This window comes from Carassius auratus, chromosome 25, assembly GCF_003368295.1.
Source record: "Carassius auratus strain Wakin chromosome 25, ASM336829v1, whole genome shotgun sequence".
NCBI lineage: Eukaryota > Metazoa > Chordata > Actinopteri > Cypriniformes > Cyprinidae > Carassius > Carassius auratus.
Genome location: NC_039267.1, coordinates 4876215 through 4888524, shown reverse-complemented (window position 1 = coordinate 4888524; position 12310 = coordinate 4876215).

Below are 12310 nucleotides of genomic sequence, written 5' to 3'. Positions count from 1 at the left end.
CTGGCGCTCGTGATTCTTTAGCTCCGCCCACACGTCACGCCTCTAGGCGCTCGTGTTTTTCCGTGAAAAATCGGTACAGACTATCTTTCTCTTATAAATATAATAAAAATAAAGACTTTTTGGAGTTATGAAGGATGCAGTACTACTCTATAGGCACTCAAGATTAACAGGATATTGAGTGAAAAGGAGCATTTCACCCCCCCTTTAAATAACTTCCCACCACTGCACCACTGTGGGGGCATCTGTTGTCCCTCTGGTGGCACTTGTACAAAGCTTGGAGGAATTCCTCCGCATATCCAATAGCTTAGAACAACTTGATGATGTAATAGAAACTATGGATTTTCTCTTTTCTAGCATTTTATATATGGTTGCTCCTTTATGCTTGAAGAAGATTAAGGAAAACAATATGACACCATGGTATAATGAGCACACTCGCAGCCTAAAGAGAGCAGTCTGGAAAATGGAGCGCAGCTGGAGGAAAACAAAACTAGAGGTATTTGATATTGCTTGGCAGGAAAGAACCTTATCCTACAGATACCCTGTCCTTTTGCAAGATTTTACAGTTTTACAGACATAAAATCTAAAAATATATACATTATTTATCAACTATAAATAATTAAAATTAAAAAAACTAAATATGAAACCAAAATAGACTATATTTTAAAATATATATGTATTAAAAATAATATATACAAATGACAAAAAACAACAAAACTACAAACAAATAAAATAAAATAAAATGTAATGTTCATTTAGTTTAATTTGATGTATAACTAAAACTAACACTGAAGTAAAAATTACTTAAAAAAAGATAAAGTCATATAAAAATAAATAAAAAATGACACTATAGAAATATTAAACTAAAATATAAATTTTAACTAAAATAAAAGTTGAACATTTCTCATTATCTTTAAGTTTAACTTTATGTGCTAAAATAACTCAAACTGAAATATAAATGAATAAATTATTATTATAAAAAATAAAAACCTATTTAAAATATTCAGAAACACTAACAGTTTCTCAATTATACTAAACAAATACTGCAGTCAGCAGTATACTATTTTGGAAAAGAGCTAATTTCAGTCTGACTAGACCATTCAGAATGTCAAAATGGAAACAATAATAATCAGTGGGTGCTTTTATTTTATTTTGGTAGTTTAAAGTCAAGCTTTTCACACACATTAGTCTTTTCCACACACATACTCACCACACAATGGATTTGCAGCCTGCTGTTGAACACAAACAATAGATTCTCCCCATTGGCTTTTATATGGCATATAATTGAAGCCACTACAGTTTGATTTTGCCCTCTGAGAGTCATTGTATATTTTCAAGCGAGATTGTCCATATTTATGCATTTATAAATCTAAATGTTGCACATGCAGCAAACAATCTAGATCATCACAACGCACAATGAGAGCACCAATGGCTTTCAATGAACACGTCCCATCATGTGTCCTAGTAGATGATCTGCATCTGTAGGCTATTCCTATGGAATAATGATGCTGTCATACAGCACTGCGAAGATGATAATGCCGATCGCGATAACGATCATGATCAAAATTGGCACAAATGGTGGTTGTCTAAATAAAAATTATACTGCAATCAGGACATTTTGTTTGCTGTTGTTTTTTCTTTAAAGCCTGCAGTTACAGGGCTTAAAGTCGGATTTATTGATCTCAGCGGTATGTTGATTAGGTTTAGCTTCAGTTCATACATGTAAATCCGCCATGGATTGACTTTTATGAACCCTAACAACATCCACAATTACTCCTACCCAGAATTCCTTAAAGCAGCAGCAGGAGGATTCTCCAGCAGTTATGGGGTGATGTACTTTTTGACAAGGGCACTCACAGTTCGCCACTTCTTTTTCAGGTTCAGGAATATACGAGAAGCCAGACTTGGAGCTCTGTGAAGTGTAGAAAAGAGAGATGTTATCATAAAAACAGATAGCAAGCTTCTCAGGTTTTACAGTACAAATATTTTCTTTGTTGGACTGTTTTCAACTTAAATGTGAAGTGTGTAATTTTTTGTGCCACTACCAAGAAATAATATCCACGGTGACACAAAACTGATTTGTTCAAAAAGACAGATTCTCTTAGGAAATAAAAACAATATGGTAGTATTCCACTCGAGATTCAGCCACTGTGTTTAGAGAATCTTTATCTTAAAGCTGCGGTAGGGAACTTTTGACGCTCTAGCGGTTAATAAACAGAACTGCTTGCGTCTTGCGGAAGAACATCGTAGCCGGAACTACTTCTCTCTGTTTATGTCTATGAAGAATCACAAAGGTACTGGGTTGCTCCGCCGCGGTACCCCCGAAGCAATCTGAAATAGTCAGAATATAAACACTTATTATAGGTGCACCCTAGTGATTCAGGACAAGCCAAAAAACACGGTTAGGAAAATGGATTCATGGTGCACTCGCTTATTATATACATTTTTCTACGTTTTGAACACAAACAAAGTTACGGACCGCAGCTCTGATTGGTTATTTTTTACCGGGAGCGCATGACTTTCTGCAAATGGCAATAGGACCACTGGGAGGAGCCAGAGGAGCTTGATTTTTTTCACAGATTATCTGTCTCATATTCTACTGTCAGGACATAATGACAGGTTTAATAAATATGTAAAACATATTGTTTTACAAAAGTTCCCTACAGCACCTTTAATTCAGTTTATTTATACCAGAAGGTGGAGATCCTAAGAACCTATCCTTATAAGTTAGTCATTTGCTTTGTTCATTCAACTGATTCATTCAAAAACACAGATTCATTTAGAAACTGAAAAATAACTGACTTCGGAAAAGCAAACTAGCATAGTATTCTTACTAGTGCTGTCAAATGATTAATCATAACTACTTAATGTATGTGCTTTGTATATTTATTATGTATACAGTATATAAATACACACATGCATTTACATGTATATATTTCAGGAAAATAGTATGCTTATATATTAAATATATTTATTTATAATTTTAATTATATTAATATAAATATAGACATGTAAATGTTAATGTTAATATTTTCTACATGTATATTGTGTGTGTATTTAAATATATATATATATATATATATATATATATATATATATATATATATATATATATATAATAAATATACACAGAAAACACACATATATTATGCAAACAAATTACTATTTCTGCCATGTAAAGTTATGAGAGAAATAATAAATGGAAAATGGTAGTATTCTATTTCAAATGAAGAGAATGATTCTATTAAGCGATTCATTTAAAAACACTGATTTATTCAGAAAGTGCCTCGAAAGTCTATATATATATATTAAATTACATAGTTGTGCAAGTTAATATATGACAGAATGTGGTTTCAAATTTATTCAGAAGATTCGTTCAAAATGATTCATTTAGGAAAGCACTTATGAAAATTAACCATGGTTAAACATGGTTTTACTACAAAAAAGGTTAATATAGTTAAACCATGGTAACCACAACTTAACCATGGTTTTGTTACATTAACCATAATTTAAACATGGTATTTGTAGTAAAACTGTCTTCACACTTTTACTTAAAAAAAAACATGGATAATTTTTCTATCGGCATCTGTTTTGGGCTCGTTAGTTGGCAGAGCATAAACAGACAATATTTAATACTAAAATAATATTGTAAAAATAGACCATTATTGTGATTGAAATGAATAATCAGCTAATGTAGAACAATTAATCAATACTTGCAAATATAGCCAAAGCAGGTATGCTGATATTTAGACCAATAACACCTGTTCTCATTGTTAAGTACAGCTAAATGTAGCATTTAATTTACACATTGCCTCAAACCTTAGCTTACCTAAAATTGTAACACTTTTCTCATGCAAGCACTGGTATTTCCTTCAGGAAATACAAATCTAGTTTAGATTCATCCCTCAGTTTGTAAAAAGGAACAAGTGGTGTATTTACAGTAATCCACTTGCAATGAAAGCCAAGCAGGCAAGCCGGGGCAATAAAGCTGTAAAATATGCAACTATCACACTGTTGTGGCACACAGACATTAGGTTGAACCCTATTAATGAGTGTTGTGTCTGTTCCAGGAAGTGCTTATAGGGATTTTTCATGCCTTAAGGAAGTGTCAAAAAAAAACAAAAAGAAAAAAACACACACTTTGCCTTGTCATCCCCAATTAGGACTCAAAAAGGTTGTGGCAGACCAGAGTGCACTTGAACACGAGTGTGTTTCTCCCAGCTGGTGGTCAGCGATTGCTTTAACAGATTGCCTGAAGGGAAGGGAAGGACGCCTCACTAAAGCAAGCTGCTGTGTCTCTCTTTCCTCTCTTCCTTCGACCCCCACACCAAACACACACATATCTATTTTTCTCTTCATTAGGGGTGAAGAGTAAACTGCGTTTCTACAGCTAATCAAGGAGAGATGAGGAGAGGCACTGAGGTGAGACAGCAGATATTACCACCGCTGCTTTCCCAGCATTCCCCTCTCGCTCACTCCACAGGGCTGTTTTACATTCACACCACATCACCAAGCAGAAGAAGCACTAGTCATGTCATGAGTAAAGCCCACTTCTCCTCTCTCTCTCACGCACGGACAGAGGAGGATGGAAATTAGCAATGAAGTCCATGAGTGTGTATATACACACTTAACGCTGAGTAGAGATACCTCTTCACATCGAGAACGATTGTATATTTCGCTCTGTGGGTTCTTGGTTATAAGGTTCTTCTGAAGATTAAAAGATCTTGATGTTACAATAATATAGGTTCTTTAGATCAGCTATCTAAAGATCTAGATATCAGTCTGTTAACAGAGGAAATGTAATGCCTTCCTGTACCTATTCAGGTTTTTTACAGAACTTCTTAAGGTTCTACAGCATCGTAGGCATTAAAGCAACAAGGAACATTTACAAGTTCTAATGAAGTCATTCAAAGGTTCTTCTAAGGCATCATGGAAGCTTCCAAAGGTATGCTATGGTATCACTGGAGCTTAGAATTATACTTGTATTAATCTAAAAAGTTATAAATTCCCAGATTCCATAGAAGAATCGTTGCATGGCATCATAGCAACTTACGAACATTTTCTGGCTGCATTAGAGCTTATGAAGGTTATACAGCTTTATTGGATCTTAGAAACTTTATAAATTCTGATAAATCCACGAAAAAAAAACTTTTTAGGTTCCTGTGGTGCCACAGAACCATTATGTATTCCCATAATGCCACAGAACCACTTTAAGTTCCAGTTAAGCCATGGAGGAAACTTTTTAAGTTCTTGTGGAACTATAGAACATTACATGACATCCCATGGTAACTAAGATTTACACAAGCTTCAGTCTGGACCCAGAACACCTGAGAAGAGATGATTCCAACCCCTAAGAGGAAATCTGATGATGCCAACCCCATTCATACATTCAAACATTCATACATTCAAAACATTTAATGTAATGATTGTTCTATGGCATTATGGTACCACCAAAATAACTTTAGTTTCCTCTATGGCTTTATTGGAATTTATAAACGTTATAAGAGCCAATGAAGCACTTTTTAAAGGTTCCTCTACAACATCAAGCTATAGAACTCTTTTCGGAACCTTTATTTTTTTTTATGTCTGGTTAAGTTTTTTTGTGATTGCGAAGTTTCAAATAAACTCAAAACGCACATATTTTCTTTCAAATGCACCAAATAAATTACCATGATGTTTTCAAATAGTTCATTTTCAGATGTAAGAACACTGAGTGGCTTTTCATCATCAAAAACTCTGAGCTTGAGCGGGGCTCTGGAGCTTTGTTTATGCTGCAGTATACTTTGATCACGCGGCTTTGTTTGGGTTGATTGCGCTGGTGAGGGCAGATCCCACAGAGATGTATCTGCTCTGTGGGGCTAAAGGAGAAAAGACATGGAGCTGGACTGACCAGATAACAGAAACACATTAATTGTCTGGGTTCTGCTGGCTGTGGGAGGTTTGTGGATCTGAGCTGAAGAGAAAAGGTCATTTCAGTACAGAGGTGATCCATGCGGTGCTGCAAACACGTTCCTACCATTTCTTACCGATGTTGTGTTTTATTTCTGTCTTTGTTCCCACTCTCTCGCCGTCTCTATCCATCATATTTATTCACTGCTGCATTACACATCCTTTTTTCCCTTATACCTATTTGCCTTGGCAGCAATTCCTATGATGCAACTAAGAAAACAGATTGGCACAGCAAAACATAATGATGATAATGATGTGATAACTTTGAAAGTGAGAAACAGACAGACGTGGACATATAATCATGATACAATTAGAAACTTTTGAAGCTATATTTATTTTCAAGCTAAGATAATATTTACCTCACTGTACACAATGCTCCATGAATTTACAATGAAACATATTCTTAAAGCATTTATTAATCTTAGTTCATTTTCATTTTAACATTTACTAATACATGATTAAAATCAAAAGGTGTACCTGTTCATATTTTTTAATGGATCTAACTTGATGGACGGTTGTATTTTTACAAGCTTAGATTAACACAAATTAATAAATACACCAGTTAGTAAATATTAATGTAATTTTCAATATTTACTTTTATTAAATTTTTATAAAGTTAAAAGTTGTATCTGTTAATATTACTTAATGGTCCAGATTTAAAATAAACTATTAATGTTAACAAAAATTATTAAATACCGTAACAAATGTATTGCTTATTGTTAATTAATATTAGTCAGTGCATTAACTTATGTTTGCCAGTGGGACCTAATTGCAAAATTACTTTTTTTATACATTTTTATATATATATATATATATATATATATATATATATATATATATATATAATATATATGTGTGTTTGTTTTATACTTTTGTATATTTAAATATATTATATTTAGTTACATATTATACTGTAATATATTTTAACATTAATTAGCCTTAGCCCTAAACCATGCCCTCATAGAAATTTTTATTTGGAGTGAAAACATGATTTACGAGGTGTTCAGACAGTGAAAACCCCTAAAAAGTATAATTTTTTAACATGTTTTACTTCATTTGTAGGGATATTTTTGTGCACACACATCTCATGGCGCACAAGCATTACCAGCTCCTTCACAGCTTGCAGCTGCAGGCCTTGAGGCTGATCAACTGTTCTGACCCAACAATGACAGCCTCCTCCCTCCCCCAGATCGCTTCTCGCCTTGTCTCTCCATATCACATCTCTCTGTGTAGCCACAGGCTGAAAGAGGTTCAGATGGTTTAAATGCTTCATTATCTTTTATTTTAATGGAGATTAGAGCGAGCCTGCGGTGGAGAGTGCTGCCTGTCAGGTCTGGTCTGCGCAGCTTCATTAACGTCAGCCTCTCTCCCCCATAAATATACAACATGCCTGCAGAGGACCAACCAGAAGAGATCGGCCCCTCCTGAGTCGATGTCGCAATAAAGTTGTAATGGAGGATGACTGACAGTGTGATCTCTGCATGAAAATACTTTGAGACAGGTTAAATTTGGATTAGTAGTCCAAAATTATCATCTGATGGGTTTAAAAAAATATTTAGGCTTTAAATAAATACATTTAAGATTTTCTGTATGCATTTGAATTGCACAAAAAATGTAGTATTACATCACTTGGTCACCAATGGATTCTCTGCAGTGAATGGGTGCCGTGAGAATGAGAGTCCAAACAGCTGATAAAAACATTGTTATAATCCACACGACTCATAATGCTTTCTCTTATAAACGTCAAGACAGATTGTGTTTATTTTTATTTTTTGTGAGCTATTGCTTCAAGTATGTGCATACTCTTATGCATTAAAACTACTTTTTATATGCATTTAAGCACACTTATATACTTCACCTGCAAATCTTTGATCTTGTGCTCATTTTTGATAAAAGGACCTCTTAGGCTTGATTCCTGAAAACATCCAAGGAAAGGCGGCAAATCCTTTGGGAGAAAATAAACAGGAGAGATATGGAGTGGGAGATGGGAGAGAGCGAGGAAGTATGATCTCAATCAATCAGTGCTGGGAGACGTCATCACAACCTACAGCACTTAAAATCACCCTAAACATCAAGTGGCATCTGATTGGACCGTGTTAATGCTCCAGTTCTCCTGGGATTTCACCGTAGCACTTCCCCACCTGTTTACCTGAAATAATGAGTCTTCAAATCAGTGGGAAACCAACTGTGAGATGCTGTACACCTGTGGAACAAATGCACATCCTACTGCTTTCACTGCATGGCACATACAGTATCTCAACTGAATTCATAAAACAAAGCAATCATTTAACAAACCTGTACCTGTATTGTTCTGTACTATACCTGTACAATCTACTGTCAGTTGCAATCCTTGACAGCAAATATACAACAATGTATTTGTTTGATGTGCCTTGTTTCATATGTAAGTCAGTTTCAGAGCATTTGCTCATTTGTGATACATTGCCAGAACATTCTCTGTTTGATGTTACAATCCAGCATATCAGAATGATATTTCCATAGACCAATATATGGAAGTGTCATATCTCAAACCTAAGATGTTTAACCCATGTGGATTTTAAATAAAACTCTCAAATGAAGGAATGAATGAATGAAGTGGTGGCCTAGCTGTAATATATTATGATACTAAACTATTAAAATAAGCCAGGACTGCAATGGATTGGTTAAATGTGACCCTGGATAACAAAACCAGCCATAAGTCACCTGGGTATATTTGTAGCAATAGCCAACAATACATTGTACAGTTCAAAATTGTTGATTTTTCTTTGATGTCAAAAATTATAAGAATATTAAGTAACGATCATGTTCCATTCAGATATTTGGTAAATTTCCTACCATAAATTCATCAAAACTTAATTTTTGATTAGTAATATGCATTGCTAACAACTTAATTTGGACAACTTTATATGTGATTTTCTATATTTTTTTCAACCTCTGATTCCAGATTTTCTAATAGTTGTATCTCTGCTAAATATTGTCCTATCATCCATCACACACACACACACACACACACACACACACACACACACACACACACACACACACACACACACACACACACACGCACACACACACACACACACACACACGTGCCAATATTGTACATCATCTTTACAATAAATATATCAATATTTGTATTGTGGCACAGGTATTGTTTTACAGATATACTTTTTTCATAGACATCATCCTTTCAAAGAAAAATGTCATGTACAATAATAACAAAAATATACACGTTTATGCAATAACAAACCAATTAAAAGCCATTATTATAAGCTATATGGAATACAGAACAGGCCCTGAAAAGTGTTTCTGAATTAGGGTACAAGCTGTATCGGACGGAATTTGTTGGAGGGAGGCTGAGAAAAATGAAGTTTTCTCCCAGCGTGCATGCTGGGATATCCAGCTGTCTGTCAATGCCACATCCTCCCTGTGATTAATGTCCGCATGCTGTGGGGAAAACCGGAGCGGAAGGCAGAAAGGAACGGCACTATGTCTTTGTCTCCGAACCCACACGACTGCACATCACCGGGGCTGTTTGTACACTCTGTATCCTGCACAGATTTCCAGACAAAGAACACTGAATGATGACTTTTGAAGACGCTTTCTGAACTAGATCCTTTCATGGTAGGAATGACTCTTTGTGGGAAACAGGGCTGGGATCATGGCATAATTATGACCCTCAGAGAAACTCAAAATTCATTAAAACCTGGAACAAAACAAGAAATACCTGAAACGAGACATGTAATCTTGCCACATGTCATAAGGAGAAGATTCAGAGCTCGTTACTTATTGATGTTTATTTTTGTTTTCTGAAGTGTCACCACACAAACAAATACAAATGTACGAGTGGTTGCATTTTCTCGGCCTCGTGCTCGCTTGCTAATCTTTTTCCTAGAAAGGCAGATATGAGCCTATTCAGCGCCACGGATAAAAGGGTGCTTTTGTGTAGCACGATAACATGGAGACCGAGGTGTCGTACTATCAGCCTCCTCTGTGGCTATAGCCTTCGTTCCTGGGTTCTTACAGTTAAGCCGTAGATTATTTAGGTGCTGTTCAATGTGTTCATTCACATCTCATCTCTCCCACCAACATCTCCAATGCAGAGCGGAGAAAAAAAGGTCAGTGTTAAAAATGAAAGCCCCTTAAAAAATGGCTCACCAGCCGTTTAATTCTGTCTCGACACAATTGTGAGTGCAGAGCGGTGCAAATGAAAACAGACGTGACGTGGTGCGCCGGGGTCTTTCTATAAATGCACTTCTTAAAATAAGTCTTAGTGCAACTAAATAGTGCTGAAAAAAATAAAATGCTGGTGGTTCAGTCACATCTGCCCTCCTTCCAGCATGTACTGAAACATGAATTATTTATATGTTTTTTTTTTTTGCCTAGTTGTTCCTGATTACGTCATCCCATTTGGCTGTTCATTGTCTTTCCTGGTCCAAAACATTGTCTAAACCAGTATAACCAGTCTTAGATTGTCGCCTAGTCTGGGAAGTCTAGTGTCTAGTGTTTTGAGTGACCAGTTTGGAGAGGCATTCAGACTGACCAGCTGAAAAGTGCCCCAAGATCCTCTAAAACCATCCAATGAACCACCTAATACTAGAAAGCCAACCTTAGCTTTTCTGCTGTGCTACAGTGGTCTCCCAGAATTACTAAAGTGTTTTTTGACTGGTTTAACTTGGGTGTCCAGCTGGTTTCTCAGCCTGGCCAGCTGAAAAGTGCTCAAAATCCCTCTAAATCCAGCCAATGGACCACTGAATACTAGAAAACCAGTCTAGGCTAGTTTGCTGGTCTACGATGGTCAGTCTCCCATCCTGACTAAACTGGTAAAACCCCAGTAAACCCAGCCAACAGACCACCTAAGACTAGAAAACCAACCTAAACTGGTTTACTGTTCTCCCAGCCCAGGCCAGTCTAGTGTTTAGCTGGTTTAGCTTTGGCATCCAGCTGGTTTGACTAGCCTGACCAGCTGAAAAGTGCCCAAAACCCTTATGAAATCAGCCAATGGACCAACTAATGCTAGAAAACCAGCCTTAGTTGGTTTGCTATACTACAATGGTCTCCCAGTCTGACTAAACTGCTATTTATCTGATTTATCTTGGGTGTCCAGCTGGTTTCCCAGCCTGTCCAGTTGAAAAGTGTCCTAAACCTTTCTAAAACCAGCCAATAGACCACACAATTCATCGAAAACCACCCTGAGCTGGTTTGTTGGTCTATGCAGTGGTCTCCCAGATTAACTAAAGTGGTGTTTGGCTGGTTTAGCTTGGTTGTCTAGCTGGTAACACTACTTTAAATGGTAGTTATTTATTTATTTAAATATGAAACATTTCATGTTATATCAAATAACCGAGTGATAGTAGAGGTCCTAATGTTCCTGCAAATTGACCCAGGATCATGATGGAAATAAAAGCCTCCTTTTCCCCATCTCTCTGTGGCAGAAAGCATTTGCATATGCAAACAGCTCTGATATCAGCTGTGCAATCTTACAGCACACACTGAGCCAGAATTCAGCGTTTGATGACATGTTTTAGTGTTATGCTTTACCACAGACGATTTAATGGTTTCCATGCTTTTTTTTTTTTACAGACACCTACCAGCTAGCCTGATACTTGATCGGGTTGCCGTGGAGATGGTTCTATCATCCTAGAGATGATGTTATCACCGTGGCAATGGTGCTATCTGCAGCGCCCATCTCTCTCGGTGGCCCTTGGTAATCAAATGAAAAATATGTGCTCGGTGGAGCTTTGTGAGATTAAGCTTTAAATGAAAGAAGAGTTTTCAAGGAGGATGGAGAGAGAGCCAGGGGGATAGAGTGTAGATTATGAAGCCTCTGATCAGGTCTAAACACTAGAAGAGGTACAAGGATATGCGCATTTATGTTAACACATGGGTAAACACATAAAATGGCATCAAAAAGTCCACATTGAAAATCAAAAATTCAGAAGTTAAAAATGGTAAGATTTGGAACATTTTAAATCAAAGAATATTTAGGTCACTAATCAAACAAACAAACAAATAATGTTTTATTTATATAGTGCCTTTTCCAAAGTTGCAGTACTTATATATAATATTGCTCAAATTAAATAGTTCTTCTGACAAAATAACCTTTAAATTATGTCAATATTTCATCATGCCATATTATTTCTAGGCATTTTAGTAAATAAAAATGAAATTTTGTCAACAAGAAGTAAAATATTAAAATATTTTTTATTATTGATTATTTATTATTATTCTAATATAAATTTCTTCATTATTGAAATTACTGACTATGAATGGATTATTTAAAAGTGGGTTATTCTACTTATCCAGAAACATTGCTAGTGCATTGTTAATATCTTGAGGGTTTATTATTTAATATTTAAAATGAACT